At 40.4% G+C, this 14,421-nt stretch overlaps 1 protein-coding gene across 9 annotated transcripts in view; it reads right to left on the bottom strand.

Annotated features, from left to right (window-relative positions):
• Nucleotides 1–14,421, bottom strand: part of bdl (borderless) — an 83,785-nt gene that overhangs the window by 22,167 nt on the left and 47,197 nt on the right. The window lies entirely within an intron of this gene.

The following is a 14,421-nucleotide window of genomic DNA, read 5'->3' as shown; positions in this document are numbered from 1 at the left end:
CTCCGGTATAAATCATAGATTTCTCTTACTATAAAGATATGGGAAACTGGTAAGCTTGCTAGAGACGAAAGAAAGTGTATTACGGGAGTCCCTGTCGTGAAGACTTACCTCCGGTGTAAAACACAGATCAATGTCCGTTGATCTTCGGCCCAACAAGTTGGTACCAATGCGGTGAGCTGGGGTGTTCAAGTCAACCAGCCTTGGTTTGGCCGAGGAGGACTATCCATCCTCCTCTTCCATTTTCGGGTAATGGCACCTGGTTGCACGGCAACTCCACCGCGAGTTCCGTGCTTGCCTCAAGGTCCCTCTTTCATTGATTTTGATATTTCGGTATCTGGTTAACAAGTTAACCAGATTGAGATATTTGGCGGCGCTTGGTTTTGCTTAGATGTTGCTTAAAGGGCCGCACTACGTTGACAAACAAAGTGAGCTTGGCATCCAATTATGCGCCGTCTTCAACACCAAACACCATCACAATTTAAATCAAGGGATGTGACCAACCTTTTCCGCACACAGACCTGTGAGTGCCGAGTGCCCGCCTCAACAATGCCCCTCGACATCGCTTGAGGCCACACTACGTTGACAAACATTGTGTGCCATATCGTCTTCTATTGGCTTCCATTTTCGCTACTAATTTCGCTCCAATTTCCACTCAATTACACAACAATTATGCACCGATTTGCCTCCAAATACACTCCTACCACAATGGAGGGATGTGGCCAACCTTTTCCGCTCACAGACCTGTAAGTACCGAGTACCTGCCCCAGCAACATCTTTGCACTGCAGTCCGCCACACTACAGTGATTTGACAACGTCAAATCTTGCCACATATAGGGTGTGGCCATCCACACAGCGAACGCCTTCTATTCGCTTGCGCAGTCTAAAGCAGCCTCAAAACATCTCAAAAGACGAGATGAGCACCGGCCCACTCGTACAATTATCGATTGTTTTTTGGCTGACGATAGACATGCGCTCTTTCACCATCTTTCGTCGACTTTTGTACAGCATTTTGTCACAATTTAAGGGATGTGACCAACCTATCATCTGCCCCTCAGGGTCAGCTTCTCAATGAAATTGGGACCGCCGTGGCAAGCATGAGACCGAATTCCCTTGGGTCTTGGGTCCCCAAGGGAAAACAAGTCTACTCAGAGCGTGTGTCATAAGTGAACTCTATTTGAAACCACAGCCACCGCGATGCTCCCACAAGGGGGCCATCCCAGGACAGGAGGTGAGACCTGAGTACAAAGCATCGTTCGATGCAGTGCACCAGATCACACTGGCTTCTCCTGCTCCCGCGGTAGCACTTTTTATAAAGACCTTGCCTAGGGTCCCACAGGGTGATACACCGCTTTCACCCTGCTACCTTTCGAGTAAAACACCTTACTCATGGATTGGGTACCCATGGTATTATGGTCGCCTTTTACGACCGGTATACCTACCGTGGGCATATTCTAACCCCTAACCCACAGGGGGAAAGCTTGCTAGAGAGTAGGAGCGGAACGTACATATTTATGAGGCTCCCAGATTCAGTGAGGGGGTTCCATTGCGATGTTTTCTTTGCTCAGGAGGTATAGCCGCCTGTCCGCATGGCTAGCCGGATATACGTGCTAACAGCAGTAATTACGCATTTCATTGGTCAAACATCACGATGGGCTTTCTAACAAGAGTGGATACAACTTTCCTACTTACCTTCGTGGTTTGAATCAGTAACAGGGAACAACTGCATTTGTAAAATAGATAGTCGATTAGTGAGATTGGCGCATACTAGCTTCTGGTTTAACAGTCACGCATGAGCTTAACCACGGTGACTTAAAGGGCTTAGGGTGTAAATGAGGTAAGGCATCCAAGGCGTGAGATGTGACTAATATCCTCGAAATTCAAGGGAACACAAGATCAATCTGGCTGTAGTCCGGCTAGAAGCTGAAGGTTGTAATACGATAGCTCCAGTGTTCAAATAGTATGTGGGCTTTATGCAACGAAATATAATTTTCAGCTATTATAGGAATGCATAGAAGAGACAGACTCAGATAAGTTACAGTATTTTCTTATTCGGTATTCAAAAATGGGAGAAAAAGAGGGCAAAAACAGAGGAAACTAGAGGAAAGGAAAGTTATTGATTTGGTATCAACTATTTATGAATTTGTGGCCGAAATGTTACAAAATTTATCCGATGATATACGTATGGATGAGTTATGGGTTTGTAATCGAAATGTTATCGAATATTTGTCGATTTGTTATATAAAATTAATCGACTTCTGTTGAAGTAATTACGTATATGTTTTATAAAGTTATTTATTCGTTATCGAAAGTTTTCCGAATTGTTATCGAATTATAATAATTGATTTACTAACGAACATTTTTTAACGACGAGTCATCAGCGTTTTATTGAAGTATCCGTTTGCTATCAGTGGTCACATCAAAACTCCCGAGATGGTCGGACTTGTACTTTAATGGTGCTTGTTATCGGAACGTGCTGGATCTATATCCGATAAATGACTATCAACATCCATAATTCTCACCAAAATCTTGGGGGAGTGCCTTTATTGCTAACACAACAAAAAAAAAAAAAAAAAACATAAACTTCAAGAAGCCGATGACTCTGGAATAATTTTGCTATAGAGAAGAAGCCGATAACAAATGGAAAACTTGTGAATATAACAAACGATACTTACTTACTTACTTACTTACTTAATTGGCGCTTAACCGTCTAAACGGTTATGGCCGTCCAACAAGGCGCGCCAGTCGCTCCTTCGCTCCGCCAACCGGCGCCAATTGGTCACACCAAGGGAGTTTAAATCGTTTTCCACCTGGTCCTTCCAACGGAGTGGGGGCCGCCCTCTACCTCTGCTTCTATAGGCGGGTTCCGATAGAAACACTTTCTTGGCCGGAGCATCATCTTTCATTCGCATAACATGGCCTAGCCAGCGCAGCCGCTGCGTTTTAATTCGCTGGACTATGTTGATGTCTGCGTATAGCTCGTACAGCTCATCATAAAATCTTCTTCGGTACTCGCCATCGCCAACGCGTAGAGGTCCATAAATCTTTCGAAGAACTTTTCTCTCGAACACTCCCAAAGCCGCTTCATCTGCTGTTGTCATGGTCCATGCTTCTGCCCCATATAGCAGGACGGGTACGATAAGTGACTTGTAGAGTATGATTTTCGTTCGCCGAGAGAGGACTTTACTTTTCAATTGCCTACCTAGTCCAAAGTAGCATTTATTGGCAAGATTGATTCTTCGCTGGATTTCAGTGCTGATGTTGTTGCTAGTGTTGATGCTGGTTCCCAAATAAACGAAGTCTTTTACTATTTCGAAATTATGGCTGCCAACAGTAGCGTGGTTGCCAAGGCGCATATGCGCTGACTATTTGCTCGATGACAGCAGGTACTTCGTTTTGTCCTCATTCACCATCAAACCCATCTTTACCGCTTCTTTTTCCAGCTTGGAGTAAGCAGAACTAACAGCGCGGGTGTTTAGGCCGATGATATCAATGTCATCAGCATATGCCATTAATTGCACGCTTTTATAGTATATTGTTCCAGTGCGGTTAAGTTCTGCAGCTAGTATAATTTTCTCCAGCATCAAATTAAAGAAATCGCACGATAGGGGGTCACCCTGTCTGAAACCTCGTTTAGTTTCGAACGGCTCGGAGAGGTCCTTCCCAATTCTGACTGAGCTGATGGTGTTGCTCAACGTCATTTTGCACAGCCGTATAAGTTTTGCGGGGAAACCAAATTCAGACATAGCGGCATATAGGCAGCTCCTTTTCGTGCTGTCGAAGGCGGCTTTAAAGTCGACGAAGAGGTGATGTGTGTCGATTCTCTTTTCACGGGTTTTTTCCAAGATTTGGCGCATTGTGAAAATCTGGTCGATGGTAGATTTACCAGGTCTGAAGCCGCACTGATAAGGTCCAATCAGCCGGTTCACGGTGGGCTTCAATCTTTCGCACAATACACTTGAAAGGACCTTATATGCGATATTAAGAAGGCTGATTCCACGATAGTTGGTGCATTTTGCAGTATCCCCCTTTTTGTGGACTGGGCAAAGAACACTTAGATTCCAACCGTCGGGCATGCTTTCGTCCGCCCATATTTTGCTAAGAAGCTGCTGCATGCGCCTTACCAACTCCTCGCCACCGAACTTGAATAGCTCCGCAGGCAATCCATCAGCGCCCACGGCCTTGTTGTTTTTCAATCTGGTTATTGCTATTCTAACTTCGTGCGGTGAATTGCTGCCTCCATTTAGGAGAGCAGAGAAGTGTTCCCTCCATAATCTAAGCACTCTCTGGACATCAGTTACAAGGTCGCCGTTTTCATTCCTACAGGAGTTTGCCCCGGTCTTAAAACCTTCCGTCTGTCGCCGTATTTTTTGGTAGAATTTTCGGGCGTTATTCCTGGTGGCTAGCAGCTCAAGCTCCTCGCACTCACGCCTTTCTGCTTCTGCTTTTTTCTTCCTGAAAAGGCGTCTCGCTTCCCTTTTCAACTCACGATAGCGTTCACACACTCCTCTTGTCGCGCTCGCTTTTAACGTAGCCCTGTAGGCAGCGTCTTTTCTTTCGGTTGCAACGCGGCATTCTTCATCATACCAGTTGTTTTTTCGTGGCCGCCGGTAACCAATTTTTTTTTTTCCTCGGCGGCAGTATGAAGTGCTTTGGAGATATGCTCCCACTGCTCCTGTATTCCTTCAGGATGAGTTGTGCCCTCAGAGAGCAGGTGTGAGAGTCGAGTTGCGAAATCATTGGCAGTCTGTTGTGATTGAAGGTTTTCGACGTCTAGCTTTTCTTGTGTTTTTTGTTCCTTGTTTTTAGCCGCGTTGAGGCGGGTGCGTATTTTGGCTGCAACGAGATAGTGGTCCGAATCGATGTTAGGTCCTCGGATCGTTCGCACATCTAAAACACTGGAGGCATGCCGTCCGTCTATCACAACGTGATCGATCTGATTGCGAGTATTTCGATCAGGAGACAGCCATGTAGCTTGATGTATCTTTTTATGCATGAACCTCGTGCTTGATATGACCATGTTTCGAGCACCGGCAAAGTCAATCAGCCTCAGTCCGTTAGGAGAAGTTTCATTGTGTAGGCTGAACTTTCCGACTGTAGGGCCAAAAACACCTTCTTTGCCCACCCTGGCGTTAAAGTCGCCAAGCACGACTTTTATATCATGACGGGGGCAGCGCTCGTATGTGCGTTCTAATTTTTCATAAAAAGTGTCTTTCACCTCATCGTCTTTCTCCTCTGTCGGCGCATGGGCGCAGATGAATGATATATTAAAAAATTTTGCTTTAATTCGAATAGCGGCGAGACGCTCGTCCACAGGCGTGAACGCCAGCACTTGGCGACAAAGTCTCTCTCCCACCACGAATCCGACGCCGAAACTGCGCTTATTCGCATGGCCACTCCAATTTATGTCACAATTTTTGATCTTCTTTCTTCCTTGCTTCGTCCAACGCATTTCTTGGATGGCGGTGATGTCAGATTTTGCTTTGACGAGGACATCAACCAGCCGGGCATCTGCACCAATCCCATTCAGGGAGCGGACGTTCCAGGTGCATGCCCTCAATTCATTGTCTTTCAAACGTTTGCCATGGTCGTCATCAATAGAAGGTGTATTTATCCGAGGCTTGTTGTTATATTTCATTGGAGTATGGTTTTACGTGGCGGGTCCCAAGCCCAGCTCACAACCCGCTCAGCGGGGGTGAAAATATTACTTGGCACGTTTATATAGCGAACCGCTTGCTCCAAGACAGACGCCCGCTTGCCGCCGCACCTAGAGGTGTACAGACGCTGCCGATGAAATCTCCCCCGGCTAGCCCTTAAACCGATTATGTCAGAGTGGCCTAGCCAGGTTGTCGCCTTCTCACATTAGCTCACCGCTAAACGGGTGTTTAGCGGCTACCCAGAGGATACTTGGCCGCAAGCGACCGGCAGTAGTGAGCTGCTTGAACCGCATGCAAAAGAATCGCTCCGACCATTCCCAGGTGAATGGCGGTCAGAAGCTTTCCCCACTTTCGTGGACTTCTACACACGGCCCCCAAACGATAACAAGACGATAACATGTCAGTAGCAAACAAAAACCACAACGATAATATCTAAGCCGATAATTCGCCGGTGTTTTTTTCTTTTCCATAACGAGGTGACAATACGTAAATAAAAAGGAAATAACTAACCAAACAACACGTATATAGTACTCCCAAAACAGTCCTGTGATTCTGAGATATCAGCTTGTGTCGATAACAAAACGACAACATGCCGATAATAAGTCGATAACATGTTCATAATTTGTTCAAAATAAACGGGATTTAAAGTGATTCCAAATGTGGCCAGACAATAACATTCCGAAGGACCTTTTTGATTTAAAACTCTCACTCTGAATTGTAAATTACCTGTCAAACCGATTCTCATTATAAATAGATTTATTCGGACAAGTGACAAGAGATAGGCCAGCGCAGCTAAGCCGCTCAAGTACCTTTAATTACAATTGTCAACAAATGCTGACATTTGATGATGAAACTACTAAAGTTTTCTATAGTTCGCGGGCTCAAAGTTCTATCTTATCCTTCTCAAACGTTTTTTAATTTACGAATCAAATCTTACATTCTTAAAACTCGCGTACCATAATAGCCACCGAACTCTACAGGCGCCTATGTCTTGCATTTATTAAGTATATCTTTCGTGAAAATGAAAAGCTATTTAAGGCTTGATGCGAATCTCGAAAAATTGTAAGTCATTAAGAGATAAGAGATAGTATACTGAAATGTAGAGGTTAACGAGCTGAGTTTATTATGCCATTTCCGTCCGCTCGTTTGTCCTTCCGTCTGACTCTTTGAACACAAACTCGTCCCTCAATTTTTGAGTTGAAATTTTGTAAGCGTGTGTATTTTAATGCCCGTCTAAACATTTGTCGGAACCGACGCGATAAGATTACTAATACATATATCTTCCATACAACCTATTTGTTCAGATAAAAGGGCTTTGCAATTTTTGTGTCATTTTAAAACGTAGTAGCTTAAAATTTCAGAGATGCTCGTGTATATGGTATACATTTTCTTCTTAAATATTATAACGATCGGTCGCATATATATTGTATTTTATCGAATTTTAGGAATTTTTTGATTATTCTGCACCTTCTGCTATCATTGGAATCGATGAACTCAGTATAACAAAATGTTATTTATTTACAACACTACTATAGTAGTAGTATTTCACAATTAACTTACTAGCGCACTTTACTGATTGACTGCTCATTAGCTTGCGCTGTTTTTATGCTCTCAATTGCTTCATTCGCCTATTTCTCCCAGGGTTCAGACCTTAAGTGAACAGCTTTCGTTATCTCATATTCACTGTTGTATTTTAATAATATGCTTTTATATGTGTGTATTAACATCTGTGCTCTTTTGTGCTCTCACTGTCGCCTCCTATGCATATGTCTGCATATACGATGTATCAAAACTACCGAAGACAGCCTCGTCTCTCAGCGGGTTCTGGGGGCTTAGAATAGACCCGAGGAATATCTGTTATTAGAGGCGACTAAAAATTATTCAAGAAGTTGCGTAGCTTAACCCTTTCAAAGGGTTGCCAACCAAATTTTCATACACTCGTAGCGCATCCTATTCCTTTAGAAAGCGGAGCTCTGGCGAACCCAAGTTCTTCATGGAAGATTCAATGTGGTCACATTAAATCGTTCCGCAGATGGTCGGGCTTATTCATTAATGGTGCTTGATACCGGAATATATTGGATCTATATACGGCAAAAGACTATCAGCATCGATTAGAGGTTTACGGCGATCACTTTATCGGCGGCGGCGGCGTGGATGGCGCGCCGGCATACGCCGGTGTTCTTACTTCAAAATGCTTTTTTTATTTAAAAAACTAATATTTAGGAAAGGTTTTGTTAGTATTTATTTAAGGAAATCAACGTTTTGGCTCCTTGCGGAGGGATTGTCCCTCGTTCGTTCACTCCAGAGAGGCTTCGTACCTAACCCTGGTCTTTGGAATTGGTACTCCTACGTCTGCTGAAAAGAAATAGAGATACATAAAATGGTCACACCTTTGTCTGTATATCTCGTGAAATGCGTAGTTTCACCTGGGGTTAACTCCTAATAATCGTCGCTGACACAATTTCTTTAAATCATTTGTGGCTCCTTGGCCACATGCACAAGGGCGACTTACGGTTGATATTAATGGTTTATTAATACTCATGACTCTCGTGGCACAGGGCGCCTCCAGTTTTTTCGGCTGTTTTTAAGAGCTACAATTCCCGATGTGCAAACGTAGCAATCCTGAGCACATCGACATCACTTTCCTAGAAGCTCTGGGTGTAGCTCCGAAGAGAAACATATTGAAACGTTGGGGAGTGACTATTCGGTCAAGGATTCCGCCCTCGAAATCATAAGCAGTCTAAGTGGATGTCATTGCGTAACTCATGGGTGAAAATCGTATAATCTTCGGCGCATCTACATGATTAAAATTTTACAAGGACACTGGATAAAGTTTTTAAAATGTAGACCAAAGTTTGCAGACGTTTATGTTCACAACATTGATTTCAATAGTGTTCGTTAAATCAAAACGATATTTTAGAATGAAAGTCGATTTTAAGTTGAAAGATGTTAACTGAAAGATGTTTTCCGGCCGTATAATATAAGAGCTCATTATGGATGACCTCGTATCTTCAGTTTTCAGACTAGTTTGACTGTCCACTACGTTAGGGTAGTAGCACACACGGTCATTGGTTCGACTGTCTTGGGAAAGCTTTTGAGTGTTCTTGCGAAGGACAAAGCCTCACCTGGTAAATATATGTGCCTACGTATTCACATTTGTAAAAGGAGCCGTAACTACTAGGTGATATTTAAACTTGATTAATAGGCTATAATCAATGTGATACACTCCAAGGGACTAGTTTTGGATAGGGCCGCCAACATTATGTCAAACCGGGAGATTTGGGTGTTGAAGGATGAAGTGTGAAAATTAAAATTAAGAATTCAGACGCTATTGTACAGTTTCGCAAATAAACAACAGATTTTTGAATGTAAGCCCAAAGGATTTTTCAAAACCTTCTCATACGTACATAGGAGTGTTTATGCCTCTAGAACCTACTAAAAGATTTTACATGACTGATTTGGCTTATTCTTTTAGCCAAACGCAATATAAAATTTAAAAAAAATCGGTACCGTTTTTCCTTTTTTTTTAACAACTTGAGGACAATTTGAAAACGATTTGAAACGCCTTGGGTAATTTTATTTGAATTCATTGTTCAATATTTTTTTGGAAAAAATATGCAAAGTAAGCATATAAATTTATTATATAACTTTTCTTTTAGTGTTTTGTTTTAATAACTTGGTGAAATGGGTGATGCAAAGTCCGTATTAAGCTGTCATCGAAAACGTCTGTTTTTTCAAATAACTTTTGAACAGTTCGAAAGAGTTAAATTTCGCAATTAGTTTCTTATAGCTGGCAGTGATGCGTATCCGCTGATACCACTTTTGACCATATCCGACCAATTTTCGACATGAACAATAAAAGGCCCAAACAGTCTTTTTGAACGAGTAGAAAATATAGTAACGCGCCGGACGCCGCCGCCGCCGCGCCGATATTTTTGACATTCGGCGGCGGCGTGCGAAAAACAACCCTAATCGGCGGCGGCGGCGGCGTTTATCGGCGGCGTATATCTCTAGCATCGGTAGCCCTCCCCAAAAACAACAACAACAGCCCTGTCATTACTTTTTTGCTTGCGTGTAAAAATTTGATTTTTCCGCATGGATGTAGACGCCATAATTACTGATACGCGTGCCATCATTTTAAAACATGTCTGCTATTACAGCTATTTTCCCTTTTAAACTCAGATAGCTAAATAAATACGCACCGTCACACTGCAATGCTGGGAATCAAAACTGAAATGCGTGCGAAATTATTTTTATTTTTACCAACGTATTTCACTTTGATGTATCATTGTTCTGTGTCATAAAAAAGGAATTTTGCAGAAGAGGGTAACTAAAGAATGTAAAAAATAAACGCTAATTCTCACATATTCACATGCCAATTCAGCTTCAAATTCAATGTCAGGCTAATATTTTCCCGGCTGGCAATGGAAATAAACAGACGGTTGGCTGAGTTCAGCTGTAGGTACAACCCATAATATGCATTGCATACTTTATTGACATGTAAACACACATACATACATTAGTTCACACATACATATGTAGATATGTGGCTACATGCCAAAATATCTTTGCTTTTATAAGTACACGCGCTATCGTTTAGTATTTGTAAATTGTATTTTGTGTGCATTCCATTCCTTGCACATTAGGGCTATATTGCCAACAACAATAACAATCACCAAATATTATTAATGTTGCTTCTGCTACAATTTGAAACCTTGTATGAATAATGCAATGTAATGTTACTCATACGACCCCCACCACCGCATTTATCCATGTGTGTATGTTGATGCGGCACAGTAAGCGGTCAATTGAATTAGTGAAATGAGCAGGCAGAATAAACAAAGGCAATGATGGACGCCGAAATGTAATGTGAGGAGATAGTAGTGTAAAGAGCGACAGGGAGAAATGTTTAGAGGCAGAAAGATGTGAACATACCCGAGGGTAAACATACATGTGTTTGTATGTATACAGCCTGAAGAGAAGTCATTAACTTATGATTAAAATTTCTGATTCAGAATTAGACCTAAAGGGCCAAATAAGTACTAGTTCGTTTGAGACTAGATTTTTTCTAGTTTAAAAATCTACAGTTTGAGTTTTCATATATCATATTTAACATGTATTTGAAAAATAGATAGCCTACGAAAAGGAAACTTCTACAAGCTTTAAGAATCTTCGATTATGAGTATGAATTCTTTCCCTATACCTTAACCATTCCCACTGACCTTCCAACTAGTTCGGAACTATTGAATAAAAGAATTAAAAAAAAATTTTTAAGTTAAACGGTTTTATTGAAAACAATACTTACATGAAGTAATTAATAATAATACTATAAGCTAGAAAATAATTAGGTAGGTCCTAGGTACTAGTTACCACACTCCTCATCAATCTAGGGCCCTGATCAGACAATTAAATAAAAGCGTTGGGCGCGTGAAATTTCTAAAAATGTGAGACGTATCATAACCTTGTTAAGGTTCAGTTGGTCTTATATATGACTATCAATAGAAATTTGACGCATCCAACGCTTTTATTTAATTGTCTGATCAGGGCCCTAGATTGATGAGGAGTGTGGTGACTAGTACCTAGGACCTACCTAATTATTTTCTAGCTTTTAGTATTATTATTACATCATGAAAGTATTGTTTTCAATAAAACCGTTTAACTTAAACATTTTTTTGTAATTATTTTATTTTCAAGTTTTTATTCTATTTAGTCATATATGTAATACTCCTATATTGCTACAAAAGGCTAGGTATATTCCCAAACATCAGAGTGCCGATATATTGCTGTTTAAAAGTTTTTGTTTTTGTATTCAATAATCGAATGTACCTAAATTTTAATTTTTTGTTGTCATACTTATGCTGCTACAATCACAAAAATTGTATAGGCTGTCTTGTTTTCGAATTCAAAACACATTGCGAGCATTTTCTATTAGAAATATAGGAGTATTACATATATGTATTTTAGGCCGGGTCGATTTGTGGGGAGGCAAAAAAATCGCCCATTGCTCTGTGAAAATCATATTCTAGGGATCAAAATAAGAAACTTTGCCAAAGGAACCATACCTCTAAAACGAATTCTGATTTCCCCCCCCCCCCCCCCTTTGGGTCGTGGGGGCAAATTTTGAAAAATCCCACTTTGAAATGCCTATGTTTTTTCTTTTTGGAGTTTATTTTTCTCTTTAGAAATTTATTTAGTCAGAACATATGTAAATGAAAAAATGAATTTAACTTAGTAATAGAAAAGAAATTAAAAAAAATTATTAGAAATTAGAGTTTTTACAACCCTCTTTTAAAACCAAGGCATCACTGTGATGCATTTGCATGTCGTAAACATAGTTGTGTGGGTTTTATATTCAACCGTTTTAAAAAATGAAGGTATCACTGTGACACAATTGCAGATCGTAAAATTGCTTGTGTTGTTTTTTTAAGCCACCACAAGACACAGCAGGTAGAATTGAAATTGCCCCTACCCAAAACTTCGACCCAAAGGGGGGAAATCAGAATTCGTTTTAGAGATATGGTTCCTTCGGCAAAGTTTCTTATTTTGATCCCTAGAATACGATTTTCACAGAGCAATGAGCGATTTTTAAATCGACCCGCCCTAATGTATTTAGTTCATTAAGCACTCATTATTACAAGGACTCTTTCCTGACAATTTGTTACAATATAAGTCCTTCCAAAGACTTTACTCGACTCTGCGCCACATATGCTTTGTCCCTCTTCCAACTCCAAAATATTTTGATGTCACTTCTACCGGACTGTATGTAATATTTGTTCCAAATATGAGCCAAATCGGACATCATAGGTCGCTTTCTATTCCAAATCGGACCACAAATACGATTTTTTTTGAATATATCGATCTTTGCGCCACCTAGCGGGGATTTTTTTCATAGGTCGTTTTCTATTCTTGTATGTATTATGTGTTCGAAATATGAGCCAGATTGGATCACAAATACGATTTTTGTGAATATCTCGATCCTTGCGCCACCTATAGGCGAACTTTTTTTCATAGGTCGCTTTTTATTCTTGTGTGTATTCACCCCTATTCTGCATTTCGATTACGTTCCCGTTCTCCGCTCCGCTTTAATCGAAATTTGGTATTCTGCATTACGACGGAATCGTAAAGAGAAGAGGAAGAGCAAATGATTTTTCGAAATCATCTGTTGGTACGGAATGTGTGAACATTGGAACAAAAGAAATTAAAGCAAATTTGTAAAAAACACTGAAAAACGTTTATATTTTATTATCCACGCCATTTTGTACAAAAAAAAGCAATAGAATATATTGCCGCAGTGTTATATTTTGTTGAGTGAAGTGCTTTCATAATTGTAAGTGTGTTTTTGTCGTTCTTTTGGCCAATTCCCTGCCGTGGCCACCAAGTTTTGTTAAAACGGATTCCTGCACGAATATAGTTGACATTTTCTGATTTTTAAGGATGCTAATTTCATTGCACTGGCCTAAAATACTTTATAAAGCTTTATTTATTCCTTCCGCAAGGATTGTTTACGTTTTCGCTTCACCTTCCTCTACGCCGGCAGCTTGCTTTGGCATATAACTGGACCCAACGAACAGACACAAATTATAGCTGTCTATTATAATGGAATCAATAGCCGCGGCATATTTGTGGAGTTGGAAAGCAACGCATACGAAAATGGCCAGACGATAATGGAAAGGCAAATATTGCGACATTTGTGTAATCCATTTGAGATGAGTGACGAATTGTAAGAAACTGAACTTAAAAGTGGTAAAGTTTAAAGACTTATTTTCTTATTTAGGTTCAAAAAAAAACTCTCGACTTAACAAGGATGCTTTCAAGTATGTGTTAGATACTTTTGCGGGGCAAATACGTCCAAGGACTTCGACGTCGACATGTTGTTTTTGACCTGGAAACATATAAAAAACAATCATCATCAAACCTTCTACGTTTCTTAACAAGTTTTACTTACATTTTTGTTAAAATTCTGTTATAAATTAATAAAAAAAATAAAAAGAAAATATTTTTCCGCCAACTAATTTGCAACTTAGAAAAACGGAACTACGATCGAAATGCAGAATACAAAAAATCGAACGATTCGAAGTTGGATCGAAAGAGATTGGAACACAGAATACCAAAATTGCCAAATCGAAAAAATTCCAATCCAAGTCGAAATGCAGAATAGGGCTGATTATGTGTTCCAAATATGAGCCGAATCGGACCACAAATACGATTTTTGTGAACATATCGATCCTTGCGCCACCTAGCGGCGATTTTTTTCTTATTATTGCATAGTTGTCGGGTTCTGAACTATATTCCAAATTTCAACCTTGTAGCTTATCGGGAAGTTACCTAAATTTCAATTACAAAGTTCGTGCCAGCCATCCACCAACCAGCCTGTCAAGTCAAGCTAAATAGAACCATTTAAAAAGCGCATAAAATCATACTAGAAACAATAGCTTTGTTTTTTTTACATCTACATACATATACGCTTAAACTTTATATGGACTGCTAAGCGTTAAACTTGATCTACACTTTTGAAATTGCTGCGCAGAAAACTAGTTTTTTTTCCTAAATTTCAATACGCATTTTACTCAGATGCAACTGAAATGTGTGTCTATGTTTTACCCCTACAAATTGTGTATGTCCACTATGCACCGCAACAGATACAGCTATAGGTTATACACTATGGCCAACAGAGGTGTTCGTCTCAGCTTTTCGGTACAACATGTTCTGTAGCTAGTAGTTATTTTCCCACTGCCGCTAGATGGGTCTCCTAAACATTATCTAAGTG

Source organism: Eurosta solidaginis, chromosome 2, assembly GCF_040869045.1.
Source record: "Eurosta solidaginis isolate ZX-2024a chromosome 2, ASM4086904v1, whole genome shotgun sequence".
In the NCBI taxonomy this organism is placed as follows: Eukaryota; Metazoa; Arthropoda; class Insecta; order Diptera; family Tephritidae; genus Eurosta; species Eurosta solidaginis.
Note: the sequence above shows the minus strand (reverse complement) of the source record. Positions and strands in the feature narration are given on the sequence as shown.